We start from the raw sequence: 21,414 nt of genomic DNA, 5'->3' as shown, positions 1-21,414 counted from the left end.
TATGAGCAATTATTAATGTATGAGATTTATTTCTATCTGGCAAGCCAGCAGACACTCATTTGAATCTATCTATAGCGTAAGGAAAAAAACTGTGCCTGGGCATTAGAATGACCATTTTATCTTGTGATGTGAGCACCCTCTGGCAAGTGTTCCCCATCTACCCAGAGATGATGTGTAAGCAGGCCATCACAACACAAGTTCGAGTACAGCACGACAAGAGATATCACGTGCATAATGAACATCAGTGTTATTGCCTCTGATCAGCTACAGATATAGTTGCAGTAAGGCAAGTGCCTCTATGCTTCACAGAAAGGCCATGGCACATTGCAGGTAACAACTGCTGTTCCACCATGTACCCAGCCATGCCATAACCCAACCTCTGAAGTTAGAATGAAACCAACTGTGATTAAAAAATGACTAGAACAGAGCAGTCCTGGTATCAAATTGTCCCTGCCATGGTCAGGAGAAAGAAAGAGTTTTATCACCCAAATCTGAAGAGTTGTCCTCTCCTGTGGAATTTGTCCTGCCCTTCTGTGGAAGCTCAGTTTCTTTTATACTGATACTAACACAAGTGAGCACCAGCTAATTATGTGCTTTGCTTTCCAGTGATGGCTGACTCTCTCTTGAGAGCAGACAGTTGTCACTATAGCCTCTATTCTTTTTTTTTTTTTTTTTTTTTTTTCTGATAGTCTTCCTCTTAGACTGGCATTTCAGACCCGTTCTGACACAAAAGACATATAATTTCTTACAGTCTCACCTGCATTAGACTGAATTTGACTGCACATTAATGAGTTAAAGGAGTGCTGAGGGGAAGGAAACACTATTACCACATCTCCCTCCTCTGACCAGGTATTTCTAAAATGTCAGAAGAGGTGGGCAAAGGTTTCTAGCTGGAGAGACTTTTAGTTTCTACAAATACTACCTTAGCTAGGGCCTGGGGTTTATCAATTTGCACGTGAAAGCAGTAAGATCTTGTTGTGGAGATCCATCAGTACAAGCTTGAAGATGTCCCTTATTTGCCTAAGTCTGGGAAGAGAAACTACCACCAAGTTAGATACTTCTCCCTCAAACAACTGCATAGACAAAAGAGATCTGAGTGAACAATCTGGAATTAAAAAATAAATTATATTCTTTACTAAAATATCCATACTGTTTCAATAAATTTATAAAAACAGGGTTTAATCAAAGTGTAGACTTTTTTCCTCACTTGCTCAGAAAAGGTTTGCTTTCCATTTGAATACTATTCTCTTATATATTTAATTTCATTTTATTATTATTATTATTAAAAATGTCTTTATTGAAAGTATTTCTGTAAGATTCAGGAATCTTGGCAATCATTTTTATTGGATTGATCAGTTCCACTTGCATACAAATTTCTGTATTTGAATTAACTGTTGCAACACTTTTTTTTTTTTTTTGGTCATATAAACTGTTCTATTGATTCTGACATAAATAACACACGGAGTACTCCAAATCATAAAAACATAATTTGGGGGATTATTACCAGTATCTTCTATGTACCATACAGCAACAAGCCCATAAACAAAACACAACTGTAAAGATCTATGAAATCACTAGCTTGTAAGAACTTTTCTCCTCCTGGCACTGGCAGCTGCCATTTGCCTGACTGGAATTATATCCTTAATTCACACATTTTGCATGTCACTGAGACACAAATGAAAAATGAACGAACAAACAAACAAACAAACAAAATCCTACTAATATACCTTATGTGGCTAGTGAGAGAAAAAAAAAAAAAAAGAAAATGGGAAAAAATACATCCAGCTACTCTATTTTTTTTTGAACTATTATTTGGGGTGTGTGGGGAGAGAGGTTGCTGCCTTCTCATTATGACTGCCTGTCTGATTGAGTAGTGATAGCTACATGCTCCCAGAAAGCATCTCTTCTGCTTCAAACATACCAGCCATTTTCAGGACAGCTTAGTCAAACTGCAGCTTAGTGCCTCATTTGCAGTGCTTGGATTCCTCTGTGTGGTTTGCTGTTCCAGAGAACGTTTTAGGAAGCCCTGTCTACTTGATCTGTGTTCCTGTTCCTTCATTTTTGAGTCATCATCAGCAATGGATTTAAGGTTGGTCTCTAATTCTCTTTCCACTGAGACATCCCTTACATGTTTTTTAGGCATCACATTTGCATGTGAACCACTACTTAGCTTTTAGGGTTTCTTTTGGTTTTTTAGACCCTGCAGTCAGGCAGCACAGATTAATTTCCTTGGCTGACTGTCAGGGCTCACAAACGGGAGCCTAGAAGCAAGGCTGAGCTGAAATTTGCTGAAACAAGGGTAAATTGACACAATGGGCTCCAGTTTATAATAAAAGTTCTTGGAACCTAGGTATAAAGATGAAAGTGTCTTCCAAGGGAGTACGCATCCAGTCCATCTGTGTTGGAAGAGACACAGCTGTCATGTGTCTGGGTTTTGTTGATCTTGTCTCATTTTCTGACTGGAAATATCACTCCTTCTGGACTGCTGAACATCTACAAATCCAGGCCAAATGGACATGTATTTTTCAGATCATGTCTGGACAGAGTTTCTGGGCAAAGAAAGAAGACATGGCTGGAAAGTCTGGATCCTAGGCAGATGTTCTGCCTGTGCTTAGCAGTTCCACCACATTGAAGATGGGTACAAGCCTCTGAACATTCAGCACCCTGCATGGGCACATGCATTTCTGCCCAGGACATCTCTGAATGACCCGTGGAAGAAGAAAAGTCAATGTGATTATGAACACTAAAAAAAAAAGGAGAAAAATAAAGATGGAAGATCACTGTGTAGCTCTGCAGCTAAATTATGTCTTTGCTCATGTATTGGCCTTGGTTTCCTACCTAGACATTATGCTAAAACCTTGGACACAATGATTACGTGTCCTTGCCTTACTGATGCAGTGGTCTCTTACTTGCTGTTGGTTATCAGCAGACATGGAGCACAGCTCTGATGTGCCCAAGAGCATTACGACTGGATTTCTTGCACCAAATACAAGAAAGCCTAACGTCATGTTGTTGCATTTCACAAAACAGATCACAGCTGCTTTTATTACTACTATTATTATCATTATTATTATTTTTTTCACTTTGAAAAGGGCTATTTGAATCAACAGGGAGATGCCCACATTTCATTAGATCACAGAGGAATGGATGAACGGATGGCATTTGTTTCTTCACAAGGGGAGTTTTTTAAAAATGCAGAGAAGAAAAGGAGAAAAATAAAACAAATGTTCTCATCCATCTGTCAGCAGTCCATTAGCAAACAAGTCCTTGGCAGAAGGGAAAGGAAGAGCATTTACCATGCTCTAAGGTAGACAGTGGGGCAGAAGCAATACTGGCTGACTTGTGGCAGCAGCAGTACATCACGTCATGTTGGACCTATCCCTTCAGCAGCTGCCAGCCTGATGCTTCTTCTTCCTCCCTCCTCTCTCCTCTCTGCTCACTGAAATTTCCCTTTGCAAACAATGCAGCGTCATGGGGTGGGTGAGATTCTATATCTCCTGCCAATGCTGGGATTATCTGCTTATCACTCAAAGAGAAAACTTCTTTCCAAGAAAACCTCCCGATGTGAGCTTGAAATTCTTTGTAGAACTTGCTTCACCTACACTTTCCATGTCTCACAAGAAATCTGTTACCTGTGTGCTTCCTCATTCTTTGAGCAGACTCAGGAGAAGCCAGAGGGCAGCGTGGCTGCCCTCTCCAAGTGGCTCTGGCTAGCTTGCCTCTACTTCCTCAGCTAGCATGTTTAATAACAGCTTAGGTGCCCATAAGCACATTGAGGAAAAGTTCTGTGTAAAAAAAGGAAAAGTACGATCACCTTGAATAGTGTACTCCAGGGACAGGATGAGGAAAATGAAGCTGTTTTTTATTTGCGTTGTGCTCCATGGAGACAGGGAAGCTTTACTAGGGCTTGGTTGAATAATGAGCTGCTGAACTGAGAACCCTGCATATTGCTTTACAAACAGTTCCTCATAGAGTTCATATTAATTATCCCATTTTCTTATTAGATTCAGCTGATTTCTCACTCACTCTCACATGACTTTGTGCAAGGCTCTATGATGCCTTGTGAAAACAGCAATGACACATCTATGCTGATATAATCATTAGATAGCCTCACAGCTCCTGCTTCCCAGTGTGGTCATTTGCTTGCAGACAGACACTGCTATGATGCTGTGAAAGTCTCTGTTTATGTAAAAATTGCTGCAAATCTGCAATGCAGATCATCAGTGGGGAATAGCCAGAGGGTGAAATCTGTTTTTCAAAGGTGCATAGTTTTCCAGTGCCGGGCTATGGTTATTAAGGTTTACTCTCATTACAGATTTGGTAATACAAATATAGGTAGTTATTAACTTTCTCAGTTTTTATTTTTCACTCTTTGCCTGATGTTGCTTTGTCTCATGCTACACCCAGGCAGGCAATAGCTTCCACATGGCTGAATGACTGTAATCCTGCAGCAGGATGGGACAAGGATGGAGGAAAGCACTTTCCTGGATACTCAGAGATGGTAATGGGCAAGTGCATTCTGATTCAGGCCAGAGCTATTTCTTGAATACAAAGAAAGCAGAAAAATAAACTTTCAAATTGAGTCTGTTTAATTGGTACTTTCCTTGTCTGTCCAGCAACTCAGGGGTTTATCTGACTTATTCTGACCACTTTCGTCCCAAGTTGTTATGAAATGGCCAGACCTAAATGGGAAGGGAAGACGGATCTGGCTATATGTACAGACTGGGGGATGAGAGGCTGGAGAGCAACCTCATGGAAAAGGATCCAAGGACTCTGGTAGATGGCAAGTTGAGTATGTGTCAACAGTGTGCATGGGCAGCCAAAAAGGCCAGCTGTGTCTGGCATGGCACTGCTAGCCAGTCGAGGGAAATGATTGTCCTGCTCTGCTCTGTGCTGGTGCAGCCTCACCTCGAGTACTGTGTGCAGTTTTGGGCACCATAATACAAGGAAGGACATAAAACTATTAGAGTGTCCAAAGGAAGGCTACAAATATGGTGAAGGGTCTGGAGGGCAAGACATATGAGGAGCAGCTGAGGTCCCTTGGTTTGTTCAGCCCCGAGCAGAGCAGGCTGAGGGGAGGCCTCATGGCGGCCTGCAGCTCCCTCACGAGGGGAGCGGAGGGGCAGGTGCTGAGCTCTGCTCTCTGGGGACAGCGACAGGACCCGAGGGAACGGCGTGGGGCTGGGACAGGGGAGGGTCAGGCTGGGGGTTAGGGAAAGGTTCTGCACCCAGAGGGTGGTCGGGCACTGGGACAGGCTCCCCAGGGCAGTGGTCACAGCACCAAGCTGCTGGAGTTCAAGAAGCGCTTGAACAAGGCTCTCAGACATAGGGTCTGGTTTTTGAGTGGTCCTGTGTGGAGCCAGGAGTTGGACTCGATGATCTTTGTGGGTCCCTTCCAACTTGGGCTATTCTGAGATAGGGAAGGGAAGGGAAGGGAAGGGAAGGGAAGGGAAGGGAAGGGAAGGGAAGGGAAGGGAAGGGAAGGGAAGGGAAGGGAAGGGAAGGGAAGGGAAGGGAAGGGAAGGGAAGGGAAGGGAAGGGAAGGGAAGGGAAGGGAAGGGAAGGGAAGGGAAGGGAAGGGAAGGGAAGGGAAGGGAAGGGAAGGGAAGGGAAGGGAAGGGAAGGGAAAGCTTAACTTGGTTTGTCTCAGCTCTGTGATCCTCATATTGGAGGATGTTGTTGACCCATGTTCCTGGAGTGTGCAGAATAGCCTTGCTACCCAGAGACCACGAGCATGCCAGAGGCACGCACTGCTTGGAGCTCATTGCAGAGGTGCTGGCAGTCCTGCTGCCTCCGTGTGGGAAGCTGCATAGCTGCTACAGCACAATCCTGTTGGTAAGATTTAATAGCTTGAGTCTGGTGCCTTGCCTGTGTGGGCCTGAGCTGTTATCCCCATTGAAGAGGGTGCTGGGCTGTCTGACCTACACCAGTGCTAGCTCAGTGTCTGTTGAATCACACTTTCCTGCAGAGTAAAGACATTTCTAAGGTTTTCGTTTCCCCGAACAATGAAGGTTTTACTGGTTACCTCTTCTGAACCTTTCCTGGTGGGCTCACAGCTCATTGCTGTCTCAGAGGAACAGGAGAGCAGAGTCTGGCTGTGAGCACAAGCAGCGCAGTACCCTGTCAGGGCTCCTTACCACCTCTGTTCTACAAGGGAAGGTCAATGTTTTGTTTGATATATTCCAGACTTGGAGATGAGAGGAAGGGGGGTGGTGGTGGTGCTGGTGTGGTAAGAGCGACACTTACTGACATTGTTGAGGAAAAAAAGAAATGGTAGCATTTATTTTGGCTGCTTTTAGTAAACATTCTTTAATGCTAGCAAACAAATACTGATTCCATCCTTTGCCTGCATATTGATGTTTGTCTCTAAAACAATTTAGCTACAGCACAAGAATCGGAGCCTTCTGCGTTAACCAAGGCAACAAGTGCAGTTGTGGACTTCTCCTTCACACCACTGCTTAAAACACACATAATTGTGGTGCATATGAACTTTGCTTATAATCTCCTCACTGTGTATATGCATTCCCTTGCAAGCTGTGCAATATATCATTACATCTCTTACAGTGTAGAAATACTGTATAAAAATGAGATTGAGTCCTTTATTTATAGTCATCTACAGCCAGATGATGGAAAACATTTTCTGCTTAAAGAATGATTACTGTTAGTGTTTCCTGGAAACCCCTTTCATCAAACAGTGGGAATGTTTCTTGTCCTTAGCATCACATCTGCAAAGTTAGAGCCAAGAAAATGTCAATAATTCTATTATTACAAATCCCAGCTTTCAAAGATTAATAATTTTACATATACTCACTCACACAAAGACAAAAGCATTTTGAGCTGAAATTTGGCATAAACATTTGTAACCCAAGAGCAAAGCTTGCTTCTGCAAAATGATCTCCACAGTTTTGAAGCTGAGAGGACTCTCAAGATGCCTGCATTTTTTTGTTTGTTTGTTTTTTCATTATTTTTTTTGAGTCAGTTGTTTGGAACTGATACAATCTCACTTGCTATCCGGCAAGAACTCATTTGTATGTCTGAAGCTCTCAATAGGAAAAAAAAAAAAGTGGTTTACGGTGTCATGCTTTCTTGTTTTTATAATGGGGCTTTCTCTAGATGTCGAAGAAAGGGAGATGGTGAAGTTCAATTGGTTCAGCAGAATCCCTTTCTCACTCGTTAATTTTCCCTTTAAATATTCCAGACTACCATTTTTAATGCCCCTTTATACATAGCTGAGTAGTATGTGTAAGGACTATTTTTCAGGAAAATGTCATTGCATAAAGAAACCAAAATCCCAAGTAACTCCCCAAGCACTTGGAATAAAGGAAACCTAATTTATTGTAGTTTTTGAGTTTGATCAACTTGATTTTACAAAGATACGAACTGTAGTTGAAGTCTTTTCCATAGCTAGACATTTAATTTTTCATTCTTTCTCTCCCTCTTGCCCTTTCTTTTCTCTAATGCAGATTTTAATTAGCTTGCTCTCTGTCTGTTTTTATAAATTTGGCTGAAAGTTGTATATTTGTGTATATTTGACATCTCTTCCCTTCTTTCTGCTTTTTTTTTTTTTTTTTCTCCTTTCAAATTGGTGAACAGGATCAAAAAGTATTGCCAGGTACTCATATTTGTACATAATTAAAAATACGCATACAGTGGGAATGCACAAATCTCATTAGCTTAGAGAAGCAGGCTTAAAAAAGCCTTCTGTCTTTCTCAGTTTTTGTGTGACAATGTCTCAGTTGTCCAAGAACCCCTAATAAATTAAGAACGTGCAATAATAGTGTGAATTTCTCATCAATCATTGCCCGATTATGTTTGGGCACCTACGCAAAATGTAAATAAACCAAAGTGCCAAACATAAGGCAACATGCCCAGTTTCATTTTATTATGCAACTGGCAAGTTGCTACACTACAGAAGTGCTGGTGAAGATGAATTTGAACAGATGTTTTTTTGTGCTGGCCTAAAATCTTGTGTCAAAATCTAGGACTTGGCGATATTCTGAACACCCACATTGTTCATGTTGATTATGAAGGAGTACAGTCTACTTCAGCTTCTTCCAAGAGACCTTGTATCCCTGCTTTGCATTTCTGGACTGTTGGCTTAAACAATCCACTTGCTCTGTACACATGCACTTGCTTCCTCCCTCAATCACCTCTCCAAAGTATGAACAAACTTACTGAAGTTATCACTCTGTATTTCAGCTTGTAAAACAAGGCATTTCAGGATTTTTTTACTAGCTGCCTTGGCCGCTACTCCTGCTGTGGAGCTGTGGCATGACGGGTGCCCGGAATCTGAAACCTAAGTGGAGGAAGTGGCAGGCATTTGATACACCTGTCCGTGCACGTAGCACTGCAATAATCATCTGTCAAATTGAATGCTCAACTTCACAGACCAGACAGCTTGAGTAGGAAGTGTACGCTTTCATGAGGAGTAGTCTTTATTCTGTCATTAAACCGATACAACTGGGTCAGAAACAACCAAAGTGAGTTCATGATTAATGTGTTAAAGGCAATCGACTGTAACTCTGTCATCTTTTTCCAGCTGAGGGAAGGGGCTAAGTGAACTCTTGGTCAATCTGTGCATAGAACACCTCTCTGCTTTGAGTTGTAGTTATGCTGGCTAGGAATTAAAAATGTTTCTAAGACAGTCTTTTTTATTTGGATTCACCTTCAGATGGCACAATGTGCTTCAGAGAATCTGCAGTAAGAAATGTCTGCCAGCCAAAGGTTCCCCTTTCCCTGAGCACTGGCCACACCAGACTCAGAGAGAAAGAAACAAATCCACTGGCCTGCCAAGAGAAGCAGAAAGTGTGGAGAGGAATGTCTACCTAGATAATACTTGCCTGGCATAGACCTGCATGCCACGCCAGGTCAGTTCTTTAATAACACAGAGAAACCAGAAAGCCTCATCACAGGTGATCTTCATATAACCTCAGTGGGAAGCACCTGAAACAACAAAAAACTGTTTGAACAAATTTCCTGAGTACTTTGGCTTCAGTTAGAGTATTCACATACTTAAACAAGCTGGAGTCTTCACCTAAGTGGTGACCTCAAACAGAAAACACAGCATATGCTATTTAAGTGCTGGAAGGCTGTAAAACATGTGTGGACACCCTGTATGGTGTTCTGCCTTCCAAGAGAACATGTTAGGGAATAATCTGGTGTTAACTGAGACTCTTCTTAGGACTTACACTTTTGGTAATGAAGATCCCTATTATCATCAGGGCAGGGGGAATTTGTCCTGTAAAAATACTTTTTGCTGCAACACTGACAGGACACCTTTAGTATAATCAGGACATATAGTTCCAGACCTGGAGAACTAGGAGAAAGTGGAAAAGTCACGGCAGTTGTTTAATGTCTGATAAGTAAGTTGTGCGTATATCAATGGCAGATAACACGGCTCGTCTTCTTCAGGAGTTCTGTAGCGTGACGTGTCATCTATTCTTGTCTGTAGAAATCACCCCAAAACCTGCATGAGATTTTCTGATTGTACATTTTTTTCTTCCAATTGAATTATGCTGGTATAAAACTGTTGGAATAGAGAGGAGCATCAGGGTGTCTGTCATCAACGTCCATACCAATATGACAAGCATTAAAAAGAGACCATTCCTCAGTAGTGCAGAGAACGAGCGCTGCAGTGGATTGTATTTCTGGTACTATTATTACAGAGAGACTTGCAAGAAACATACATGCTGTGGATGAAATGGGTATGGAATCATAGAGGCTAATGATAGAAAAAGGCCACTTATGTCAACTGCTACATTTCCCTGCTGATATAGGATTGTTCCCAATGAGATTCAATGTATTTTTAGTGCTTTGTCCAGTCTGGTTTTACATGTAAATAACAAAGATTGTCAGTTGTAAAGGAGCCTGAAATAGTTTTGTTCTAGTTCTGTCTTCCCTTTTCCCCTTCTTATTCAGGCTAAATAGGAACAGGAAAGACATTCATTCTCTCTCTCTCTCTCTCTCTTTTTTTTTTTCCCTCTCCTTTCTGCTGTTTGACCCTCTTCATAGACAGGATTTCTCTGACCTGATTTTTAAAAAACTGCATTTGGACAGTTCAGCATTATAAGCTACTTTATCACAGGTCTGATTTAAGAGGTCTTTTCAAAATGCAGAGGCTGTGTTTGACAGGAAACAACCCCCTTGCAAACCAACCTGGAAAACAAGTAACAAACAAACAGTGATTTCTGCTCAGATAGGAACTGAAGTGGAGCCTTTGCATATGCTTTCTTCTGTTCTGTGTCTCACATTATCATCGAAGTTATTGAGGTTCTGCTCACTCTCTGCCCATCCATTAGGCATAGCCTTCCAGAACATTGGATGTGGTTTAGGCCACACAGTATCAAGCAATTTAAAAATAAAACAAACTCGTCTGCTTGGTATAGAAAGAAAACTGTGAGCTCTTCAACATTTTCATATAAGCAACCTTTCATATTTCTGAAGACTTTTTTCCTTTTTTGACTTTGCACCCTTAGAGAGTTGCATCTCAAGAGGACATAAACTAGTATGGCATGGCTTTCAGAAAATGAAGTTTTGGGGTTGAAACGTATCTGTATTAGGAAACAAACTTCTCCTCAGTGGTTTGCCATTATACATACCAGCAACTCAAGTAAAGAGACCAAGGAAGTTACAGCTGAATTGTGCTTATCTTGACAAGTGAATGGCCCTCAGCATACCTTGTCTTTGAGCCATGCACAGTCACATCTCTGCTTTGGATTTGGTGAACGTAACACCTTCTAGTCAGTGAAACAGTGGACAGATTAATGCTCTCTTTGTTTCTGCTACCATCTAGATGGTGGCCGGAATGAAAATACAGAGAACAAAATGATCTACGGATTGAATTAATACCATCTGAGTGAGCATGTCCTATCTGCAGCAAAAGGAATAGAGAGATGGAAAACGAGGACACACCAAAAAAAAATTACTTGTCATTTGCTACTAAGATAAAGCTGTGGAGAGAGAGAGAGACCAAGAAAAAAAGAACTTGTATTACGGATTGTGTTGGCTGAAAAGAGCCTTGAAATAGAAACTGAGTCCTATTTACTGTCCATGCTGAGTTCAGGGAAACAGGGCTCCTGACGTCCTCATTCAATAATCAGCCTTGCACAAAGCACCCAGCTCCAGCACCAGTTTCTTTTCCCAATGCAAACAACCCTCAAGGCATTCAATATTGTCTAACTGCTGCAGTTGCTTTCATAAAAAAAAAAAAAAATAAAAAGTACTGCTTTCTCTCAGAAGAAAACAAAGGCAAAGAAGCAGGGTTTTACCTCTTCCCCATTACCACCCAATGACAGACTGCAGTGTCCTGGACTTTGAGAAGTCCTCTCAGAAGCTGATGAGAGCAAAAGCAGCCTTGGCCCTTACTTCAACTTACTCCTAATTTACACCAGGGAAAGAAGAAACAGTATGCAAGAGGATGGGGATAAAGTGTGCAAAGAGGAAGAATGTTCACCAGAGGGAGAGTGAAAATACACCAGAAATGGAGACATTGGTGACAATTGGTGACAAGGATCATATTGTCAAGTGCTATATTCACATGGGTTTCTCCCACCAGAACATCTGATTACAGACACTTGAGAATAAGTGTTAGAGCAGGAGGTTTCTGTTCCCCCAGAAACCCAAACAGTGACCTTGGATTTGCGGCTGTCCTTCCCAGTATGTATCTCCTCACGTTTGTGACATTGATTTACATAACCACAGTGTGCCAGTCAGCTTATGAATTTATTTCTAATAGAATGCTTACTGATAAACCAGTTTCAGGCAATCAGGAAAATCACATCTGTGTCTTAGCAACAGAAAATATTGCTAACCTGAAAAACAGTCACCAACAACTTCATAACTTCATGCTGTTGTCCTTCCACTATCACAGGAAAAGTGAATTATTTTAAAATAAGTTCAGATTTGTGAAATGGCATAATTTTTTTTTTTGAAATGCCATAAGTCTAGTAACTGTTGACCCAACGATTTTTTTTTAACTTTTTTTTTTTTTTTAAATCGTCTTCCTTCTTTCCATGCTTTTTTACAGCCTTTCTTCTCAACTTGTAGCTATATGCCTGGCTTTCTGAGTGCGGTCTTCAGGGTTTACCAGTATCATTCCTAAGAGATGTATTTTCTGGTGTTTGAGTTTGCTGCTTTTCTTCCATTGCAATTACAGGGTGCATTTTACAGAGTTCCCTGGTATTTATATGCTTTGCCTGCAACAGTCAACCAGATTTCCTCAGCTCTTTTTTTTTTTTATTATTATTTTTTATTTTTAACAACTCACTTCAGAGCACTCATGTCCCTTTTTGTCTTCTACCACAAAACAACCAACATGTTGATTTTTTCAGTATATTTGTGTTTCCATGGTGAAGAGAATATTATAATCTTTTCTTGTGGCTTACCAGCTTTGAATGGTGTACACTACAGATTTACTTTTTAATCTTTTGGCATAGTTTTCCGCTTTGAACCCTTTGTATTCAAGAGAAACACATTTAAAACCAGGTGATTAGTAGATATCTGCACTTCAAGGCCAAACAAACTGGTAGTCTGACTTCCAGAAAATTTCACCCAGCTACCCTCATCCTGGGTTCAACATCTTGTATTCGTCTAAAGCATGTCTCCCAGAAAGGCACCTGGGCTTGAGTTAAAGGTTTCACATCTTCATGTGGTAGTTTGCACAAATAATTAATAATTATCATGAAACGTTGTTCCTTATTTCTCATTTGAATTTCTCCAGATATAACTTCCAGATACTGATTCATGTTTGGCTTCTGCTAGGTTAAAGTACATAAGGTACTTATAATAAAATGCTATTCAATCTTCTCTTTGACAGGCTAAACATATGGAGCTCTTCAAGTCTCTCACTTGATGCTCTTCCTGAACTGAATCATGGAAACGAATTACGTTGCACCCAGCATGCCATGGGGGGAAACAAGGGGAATATGTTTTGCACAGAAACATTGTGCTTCAGCAGGGCTTGGGGGAGAAAGAAGAAGAGGAGGAGAGGGAAGACTAGGAAGGGCAGGAGACAGATAGCTCCTTAGGCAAACTGCAAAGAAAATCATCTGGGGATGAAAACAGGACTGTGTGTGTCCCATAGCTCTGTAGTTACTTAACTGCTGTTTTGAAAAAAAAAGGCATGGGGCAGAGACTGCTTAGAACATAATTAATCTCCAACTGCATCTGCTGGTGGTTTGACCCTAGCAGATCCAGAAACTTACCTGGCATGGACAGGCAGCATGGTTCTCTGCGACTTGCCCAAGTTATCAGACAGAGGCATTTGGTCATCATCATAACGTTCTGGAACAAAGAGGCTGTGCTGGGAAGAAAAATAAAATAGTTTTTATTTCATTCTCTGGAAAGGAATATCCTGTCAGTCATGTATCAAAAAGCATAAAACTTATCTGGAAGAGCATTAAAATTGTACCTGTACTCTCATACCAATACAGTGTCATCAAATAAATAAATTGATAATAATAAAAAATCCTCAAATGAAAGTATTATTTCATTTCTATATAGGTTGGCGTTTTTCATCTGCTTGGATATTTTGCTTCATTTTTTTAATACATAATTGGGTTATATATTATGCATAAACAAGTAGAAATATCACTTATTTTTAGCTTTTTAAAAATTGTATAGAAAACACAAGGTTAAGGACAAGATTTGTGCACAGCAAAAAAGCAGTTCCCAAAGATTATTATAAAAGATGGCTCCAAGAAAACAGTATTAGGGTGAGCAGGCCCAGGTTACAGGTTTAAGATTACAATATTAAACTTTTAAATACCACGTTGCCTCATCTGAAATAGCTAGTGTGTGGTTAGTTCTGCATCCTTGTAGAATTCTAAAGCAAAACCAAAAATGAGCATGGTGAGCCTAGACAAATACCTTGAAGCATATGAGATTTTTCCAAGCTAGGCCAACTTGTTTTTTCTGGTTGTATAGTAAGTTGTTTGCACACATGAAAAGTTTAAATTCTTGGAAAATTCTAAGTATTGCCAAGACTGTTTGATGTGATAATCTATCCCTCTTGACTGTTTTGAACACTTCTTATGTCTTCTTTTTACTAAAGTGGCATTTGATACTTATTATCGTAAACTCAGTGACTCAGAGATTGAGAGGCAGAGAGCTCTTTATGACAGAATCATAGAATCATGGAGCGGTTTGGGTCAGAAGGCACCTTAAGGACCACCTGGCTCCACCCCCCTGCCACAGGCAGGGACACCTCCCACCAGACCAGGCTGCCCAAAGCCCCATCCAGCCTGGCCTTGAGCACCTCCAGCGATGGGGCATCCACAGCTTCTCTGGGCAACCTGGGTCAGTGCCTCACCTCCCTCTGAGTAAAGAATTTCTCTTTTTCTCTTTTCACTCCCATCCCTACAAAAAAAGATAAAAAAAAAAAAAAAAAAGAAAGAACAATTGTAGAACCCCTTTTCATCTAACTGTCAGCAAAAAGATGCTTTCTCCTAAGAAGGCTTTCAAAAAGGGGAGGAGGAGACAAGGAAAACTCAGCAGCTTCACCAAGGGTCCTCCATGTACGGTATCTGATAAAATGCCTCAGAGCAGGCTTGGCCCTGGGGGCTCAGAGGATAGCACAGTACCTTAGGTGTCAAAGGATCTGGATGCCAAATGAGGAAGAAATCCCAGACAGATCCCAGACTGCTTGTAAGTCCTGCAGCCAAGAGCTCCAGGGAGAAAGGTGTCCTTTCCTCCCTTAACTGGTGAATGAAGGGAAAGCCCCAACACAGACTTCACACAGGCATATGGCAGCAAACTTCAGGCTGACTGGGAAATCCTCAACAGCTAGAAGTGAGACCCTGATGGATGGCAGTGGGGTCCAAAATACCTGCCAGAATGGAAGAGTTTATTTCTAAGCAACAGGGAGTCCGTGCAACATGCTCTGGGGCCTGTCCCTGGGTGACATGGAGAGCACACGACTCTTGAAGCTGAGGAGCAGCAGCAGCAAAAGGGACCCTCCAGCTACTGCTGAGCTAAAGGCTGCAGACCGGAGACTCAGCAGCACTTCCCAAAGGTACCTGGAGCTTGTGCTGCTGGCTGGCACCAGGGCACTGGGACAAATGACCACCGGGAAGGTGGACGTGAGCAGTGAAGGGCCTGCCGAGCACTGATGTGTGGAAGGTAGGAAGATGCGCATGAATGATGTGTGGAAGATGGGCACCCACACATGGGAAGTGTGAAATTAAGTTAACAGACTGCTATACAGACAGTGGCTACACTTGAGATGATGCTATGTTCCTTTTCTCCCCCTCTTAAAGCTTTATTCCTTGTTTCATGCTCAGACTTATGAGAGGAAAAGTGCTGCCTCTTCAGGACACAGTAGGAGGAGTATCTTCTGCTTGCAAGGTTCAACTTCAAGTATTGTTTTTAGAAGGGACCCCCATATCTTACACGGCCAGGTGCTGCCTCTTACGATTTTCTGTACCTTCATATCCTCCTAGGCATGTGGGACCTTACAGATGGTCTTCACATTTATGAACTTATTTTGCATTACAGTGTGCTGAGTTTAACAAGACCTTAAATAGATACTTTATTGCTGAGTATTTTTGATACCAGATCAGATAGATGTCTTTTAGACAGAGAGAGAGAATTATGTCCCCAGGAAAATAATAGACCCACGATTTCTGAGAAACCATCCAGCCTTCTTTTCTGCCTTTCTTTGCCAGCCTCTTCAGACAGCAAAATATAGAAATGGTGGTAGTATTTAATTTTGCACAACAAATGTTTGATACAGTGCTTTACACACATTGCACAACATTTCAGGACTGTTAGCTACTCTACTACTGCTATCTGAGGAAATTTAGGGTTACCTCATTATCTCAGGCTTCTTTTATGTAATACCTCATATATTCTGTTGAAATAAAACTGAATGCATGTATACCAAAGAGCAGAAATCAGGCTGTTGTCATTCATTCATTCATTCATTCAGTTCTCAGTGTCAACTGACTCTTGTGATGAAAGTCCAGATTTGATGCTTTGGTCTTTTCATTACCTCAAATGACATGGAGTCTTGTCTCTCTCCTAGTTCATTAAGAAACATGCAAAATTCCCTCTAATTAATTTTCTTTTTCTCCCTTTTCTTTCCCCTTACTTCAACCCTGAAAAAGGGCTGAAATCTAACAAACAGAAACAGCATAATATTAAATTTTTAAAATGTGCATACCAATACCATTAGAAATAATTTGTGTACCCAAAGGCACCCATAATTTGCAGTCTTCTAGTGAGTTCTCATTATCAATTTCAAAGACTGGCCCCACTTCTTTTGGCCTGGACTTGAAAAGATGTGGTCTGGGCACAAATTTCTGGCATTAACTATGTTACTGTAACTAAACAGGACATCTTGAGTCCTTTACATCTCATTGTTGAAGTCAGTGGATGGCACAAGGTCTTTGTTTTTCTTTGCAATTAGGATTACAGATGGCTGTCTTCCACATGAGGCAATTAGAGCAGTCCTCCTCAAAATACCCATTATCGGGTATCAAAAGGCCAGGTGATAAATTCATGCCCACCAACATGACAGTTAAAGCGGAATGTGTAATGCTCCTTTGGATATGACATATGTGTAGTCACTAAATTCAACAGCTCAGACACCTTCTCCCAGCACTAGCTCTGCTCTGTTCCAGTTGGCTCCTTCCGTACAGTTTTGCAATACGCCAGATACTTCATTTACAGCACAGAGGTGTATGCCTGAACATATTCGCAGGCCAGGAGGGGTTTTTGGCTGGAGATATTTTTTTTGGATCAGGGAGTTAGAAAAATTCTGTGTGGAGCTGGCAGCAGTGGCTTTGTACGGGTTAAGGTGCCAATTCAGCCACGCTCAGCCCCTGCTGGGTGGCAGGCAAATGTTTTGCTGAGCAGATCCCTGGGTCACCTCTGAAGGCAGCCCTGATTGTCAGGTCTGTCCAGGACTGTGCATGTCTGGAGTACGCATACAGGCTATAAATGTATAAAACAAAGCATCTGATCGAGGTGGAAGTGCCAGCATGTGAAAGGACTATGTTTGTCAGAAACAATTTTTTAAGCTGTCCTGTATATTCCCATTTTTTCCCCTTAAATAGTATAGGAAGTGAGAGAAGAGAACAAACTCTTTTTTACTGATGTTAAGCTCAGCTTGTGGATGAAAAGCTGGCCCAGGTTTCAGCTTTCACAGCAGGTTTGAGAAGTCTGTATCCCATGCTATTAAAAGTGACTGAATCTTGGAAGTTTATCTCAATTTCATGTAAATTTGAATAACCCAGAACTTTAACTCAAGTTACAACAAAAATTTAAAGAGATTTTGGATTCATGGATAGTTCTGTTTCTAGAATCTCTTCCAGACTGATAGCACATGCATTTAGGAAACAGTTTAAGTTGTTCCACTGTCATTTTTTAAGTACATGAAAAGAGATTGTCCTTCCCTTGCTCCCTGGATAATAATTGTATTTTTGATGCAGAGAGGCCCCAGCCTAGGATATGTGGACCCACAAGTCAAGCACTAGTATTTGAGGGCACGCAGATCTAGATTTTTGTTCTGGCTCACACACAGAGCAGAGATCGGGATTCAGATTTCAAGCAATCCAGAATTCCTGAGGTGCCCATATTTATGGTTTGGATTTGGGCTGAAGTACAGTTGTACGGGAGCAATAAGTGAACTAAAGCACGGAATTACAAAGCACTCCCAAAATCAACTTATGATAGGCCATTATTAACTTCTTCATTGAACAGATTAAAAAAAAAAAAAGATTTAATTTAAACTACCACTACTTTCCTCCCTACTTTTCTCCATCACATTCCAATATTACTCCCTTATAATCTCCCTGAACTTACAGAAGACTTGAAAAATAACGTTTGGTAAGCATAGTCATATGCTTTTCATCAATATTTTATTTTGAAACATGGTGAAGAGTTGTGTTGTAGTATGAAAAATGTCTCTCTCTAAACATCATTTTCTAATGGACTTTTTTATGTCCCATAAAATGTGCTAATTTTTACTTGTCCTCTGCTGTCAATGAAACAAACTATTATTTCCTTCCACAGAACCAAACTCAAAACAAGAATGTCTGGAATATCAAGAGTAATGACATACAAAGTCCCTTCTGGCCCCAGCTTCTATTGAAAAATAATTGGATGAATTGGTGATGCTTACATTTCATCTAGCCTGCCACTGTGAGTAATTCCATGGTGCCTTCTTGGCCAAAGCTCAGCCATTTAAGCACTTGGTGAAAATCTATTTGGATGGACTTGGTGTAGGAATATGTCAAGCAGCAGCAGAGTAAGAATGAAAGCCCTTCGGAATAGTGTTGCATATGTTGTTACAGCATCTAACACTCTGCAGACTGCATCCTGACTGTGACTTCAAGTTTCTGCTGCAGTATAAATAATAAATGATGAGGATGCTAACAATAAAAGTAAAGCTGACTTGGATACAAACTGTAATGTGATGGGCAAAAGAATTCAGACAGTGGAATAGGCCCTTGTGTGGTGTAAATTATCACAGTACCATGTGATGTCATTGAAGCTGTGATGTCATTGAAGCTATGATTTACCCAGAGAACTGCCTTTTGGATGTTGCCTTGCCAAGAAATCACGATATGGCTTGTCACATCTCAGAACGGATTAATGAACCAGAACAAAATAGATGCCAGCTTGCCAATGCTGTTATTGGGATCAGAATTTGTTACACATTTTTAACAGGAAGCAATTCATAGGAAAAAAAATAAATATATTTTTTTCTTCCAAATTCTCAAATAGTCAATTTGAAACACGTATATGATTTTTTTTCTTTCTTTTCTTTTTTTTTCTTTTTTTCCTGTCTTTTGGTTCATTTGTTTTCCAGTGACTTTTCTTTCTTTTCCTTTTTTCCTGCCTTATTTTCAGAAGTTGCCAGACTTTTGGAGCATCAGAGGAGAAGGGATTTGGGAGAGGACTGCAAGACAGATATGCCACAAACAGAGGATGGTTGAGATGAGCTGAGGGAGTAGGGCAGGCTGGTGCTGCAGGAAGTCCCTGGCATGGTCTCTGCCTTGAGCCACTTCACTCAGCCAGCTTTTGTGCTGATTTTACCTGAGTTTTGAGATTTCAAGATGCAATCTGTGAGGGAGAGAACCAAAAACAAGGAGGGAGAAAAGGTAGAGATTTTGCCAAAGTCAACACTCAAGCAGCAGTTCCCTAGACCTCCCCACTGCTTAATGAAGTGAGAAGGTGAACTTGAGACGTAGGAGGTGGCCTCTTCCTCCTGCTGTTTTGGAGGTGAAAGTAAAGAACAATGTGTTAAGTGCAACCAGCTCATTGCTACCTCTTATCTTCTTGAATAGGCATTTACTTCCATGTGAATAGTTGCATTTGAAAAGTTCATTTTTTTCTCTCTTTTTTTTTTTTTTTGGTAGCTCAAAAGTTGTTTATTTTTTAACAAACCCTCCTGTAATGAAGTATCACAGGGTGACACGTACATCTGTCAGCCAGCGAACTCACCCGTTAAAGGCTGTGAGGCATGAAGCTTTGCCTGTTCATGCCTAAGGTGTGCATTTATAGGCTGATAGACACAGAGTGTGGTATGTGCTATTGCTTATTCAGGGCAGTCTGAAAAGGTGCTGTCTTGATTTCTCTTTGGCAGCAGGGTAACTGCCGAGAGGGGGGCAGGAGGATCAGAAAGGATGTGTCGTCTAGAGTGAAGCATTCTCAGACAGCCCCATGACTTCATATGAACTTGTCACACACAGAGTCATTCTTTTGGACAGAAATACAGCAAAGGCAAAGTTGTGGTCTAAGCTCTAGACACTACTCAAACACATGCAAATAGATATATGAACTTAATTCTCTACCCAGTTAAATGAATGCAAAAAGACAAAACACACACTCAAATTATAAAACCCAACGACTGAGATCAATTAGTGCAGGAACTGGAAGGATCTCAGACCAGTTTATGGTTCTTCTCATCATGCACATGAGTTCAAAGGATCTTCTTCCAATAATGAGGAACTTTTAACATAGAAGAGTCTCATATTCCATGTGACTTTAAGTGCTGCTACACTACTTCATGGGTGCTGTCCTTTGGTAATACACTGGATGTTGACTGCCTGAGATTCTACCCTTTCTTCATTAAGCATCTCTTATTTCCTCCACTTTGTTGTAAAAATGCTTCCCAGCACAGGCTCTTTCCATCCAAGAGATCTATGGACACCTTCCAGACACTAATCTGGGAAGTTGTTCTGCATGGGATTTCCCCAGGATCTCATGAGTAGCTGTGCTTCTGCAATGGCTTGAAGGACCCTGGATGGTCTTTTCATCGGTGACAAGACCTTTATCAAAACAGGACAGCTGCCACAGACAGATCTTCTACTTGATGCTGAGGAGACCCCGGAGGAGGAGACAGTCCCACTGTGAGAAGACAAGGTGCAGAAGGTCATGGAAAGGTAGCAACCAGGTGGCTGAAGTTGCTGTTTACTCTTCATGAGAGCTGTAAAGAAACGGGGTAGTGCCTCTTGGCATGGAATGAATAAGGAAGCTGAAAAATGTGACTTTGGGGTGGAGGGGAGAGCTCACAACAATGACAATGTAAAAACAAAACCACTAAAATGTATCTGTGAAATTTGGTTCTGCTTTTCATGAAACTGGAGAGAGCTAATCTTACAAAAACAAGTGCTTGTTGAGGTTGCTGTTGTATGGAACTGGCGTGTGATGTTTTTCTAGCAGCCTCTCTTCACTGTCATCAGAGTGCAATTTCTCTAGAGTCACTGTGGGATGCAACAGATTTCTTGGAAAAGAAGGCTGTGTTGACACCCACAGGCTAGTAATGTTTTCACAAGAAGGAACATGACTTTACATTTGACTCTCTTGAAAAGAGATTAGCAACACTGTGATTTATAAGAATTGCCAGGGTTTGAGGTTGTGTTTTTTTTTTCCTCTCTCTCCGAATCTAAGCTCCAGCAGGTAGGTGTTAAGTGAGTGAAGCATTTCTGGCAAGATTTATGTGCCCATACAGTAGATGGGAGTGAAATCTGACAGTCTAAAGGAGGGGGAGCAACTGACAAATAGAGGGGGTGGAAAAGGCAGATTGGCTTGGATTTTTTCTTTCCTGTTCCTTTGCAGTCAAAACCCTTTGAGACTCTTCACTCTTGGGTTGAAATTTTCATTTGCACAGACATTTCTCTTCCTTGTCCTTTTGTTCCAGCAGTAAACATGGGAACACAGCATACATGTGGAAAGCAGACATAGCCAAGACCCCCTGAAAGAATGCATTTTCTAGAAATAGACGACAAGCCATTCCCCTAGAAATGAGATCTGCTCAATGATGAGGTTATCTTAGAAGAAAGAAGCCCTTTCTCACTATGGAGTCTCACCATTAAGTAAACGGTACTGGAAGAAAGCGTATACTACAAAAGTGTAGTATATTGGAAGAAAGTGTATACTACTCCACGTATACTACAGTATTTTCAGCCT

At 41.2% G+C, this 21,414-nt stretch overlaps 2 long non-coding RNA genes across 2 annotated transcripts in view; one reads left to right on the top strand and one right to left on the bottom strand.

The window, feature by feature from the left end:
- Positions 1-5,587: 5,587 nt before the first annotated feature.
- On the top strand, positions 5,588-7,081 carry LOC121064168. Its single transcript, XR_005816380.1, has 3 exons — positions 5,588-5,835; positions 6,012-6,097; positions 6,381-7,081. It is a non-coding gene; the product is annotated as an uncharacterized LOC121064168 (long non-coding RNA).
- Positions 7,082-8,839: 1,758 nt separating this feature from the next.
- Positions 8,840-21,414, bottom strand: part of LOC121064166 — a 31,754-nt gene continuing 19,179 nt past the window's right edge. Inside the window, exons 3-4 of the long non-coding RNA XR_005816378.1 lie at positions 13,203-13,300; positions 8,840-8,943 (exon numbers count right to left, since the gene is read on the bottom strand). This is a non-coding gene — a long non-coding RNA (uncharacterized LOC121064166). The remainder of the gene's footprint in view (positions 8,944-13,202; positions 13,301-21,414) is intronic.

The sequence above is a fragment of the Cygnus olor genome, chromosome 1, assembly GCF_009769625.2.
Source record: "Cygnus olor isolate bCygOlo1 chromosome 1, bCygOlo1.pri.v2, whole genome shotgun sequence".
Taxonomy (NCBI): domain Eukaryota; kingdom Metazoa; phylum Chordata; class Aves; order Anseriformes; family Anatidae; genus Cygnus; species Cygnus olor.
The sequence above is the reverse complement of the archived record's forward strand: the minus strand, read 5'-3'. Positions and strand labels throughout refer to the sequence as shown.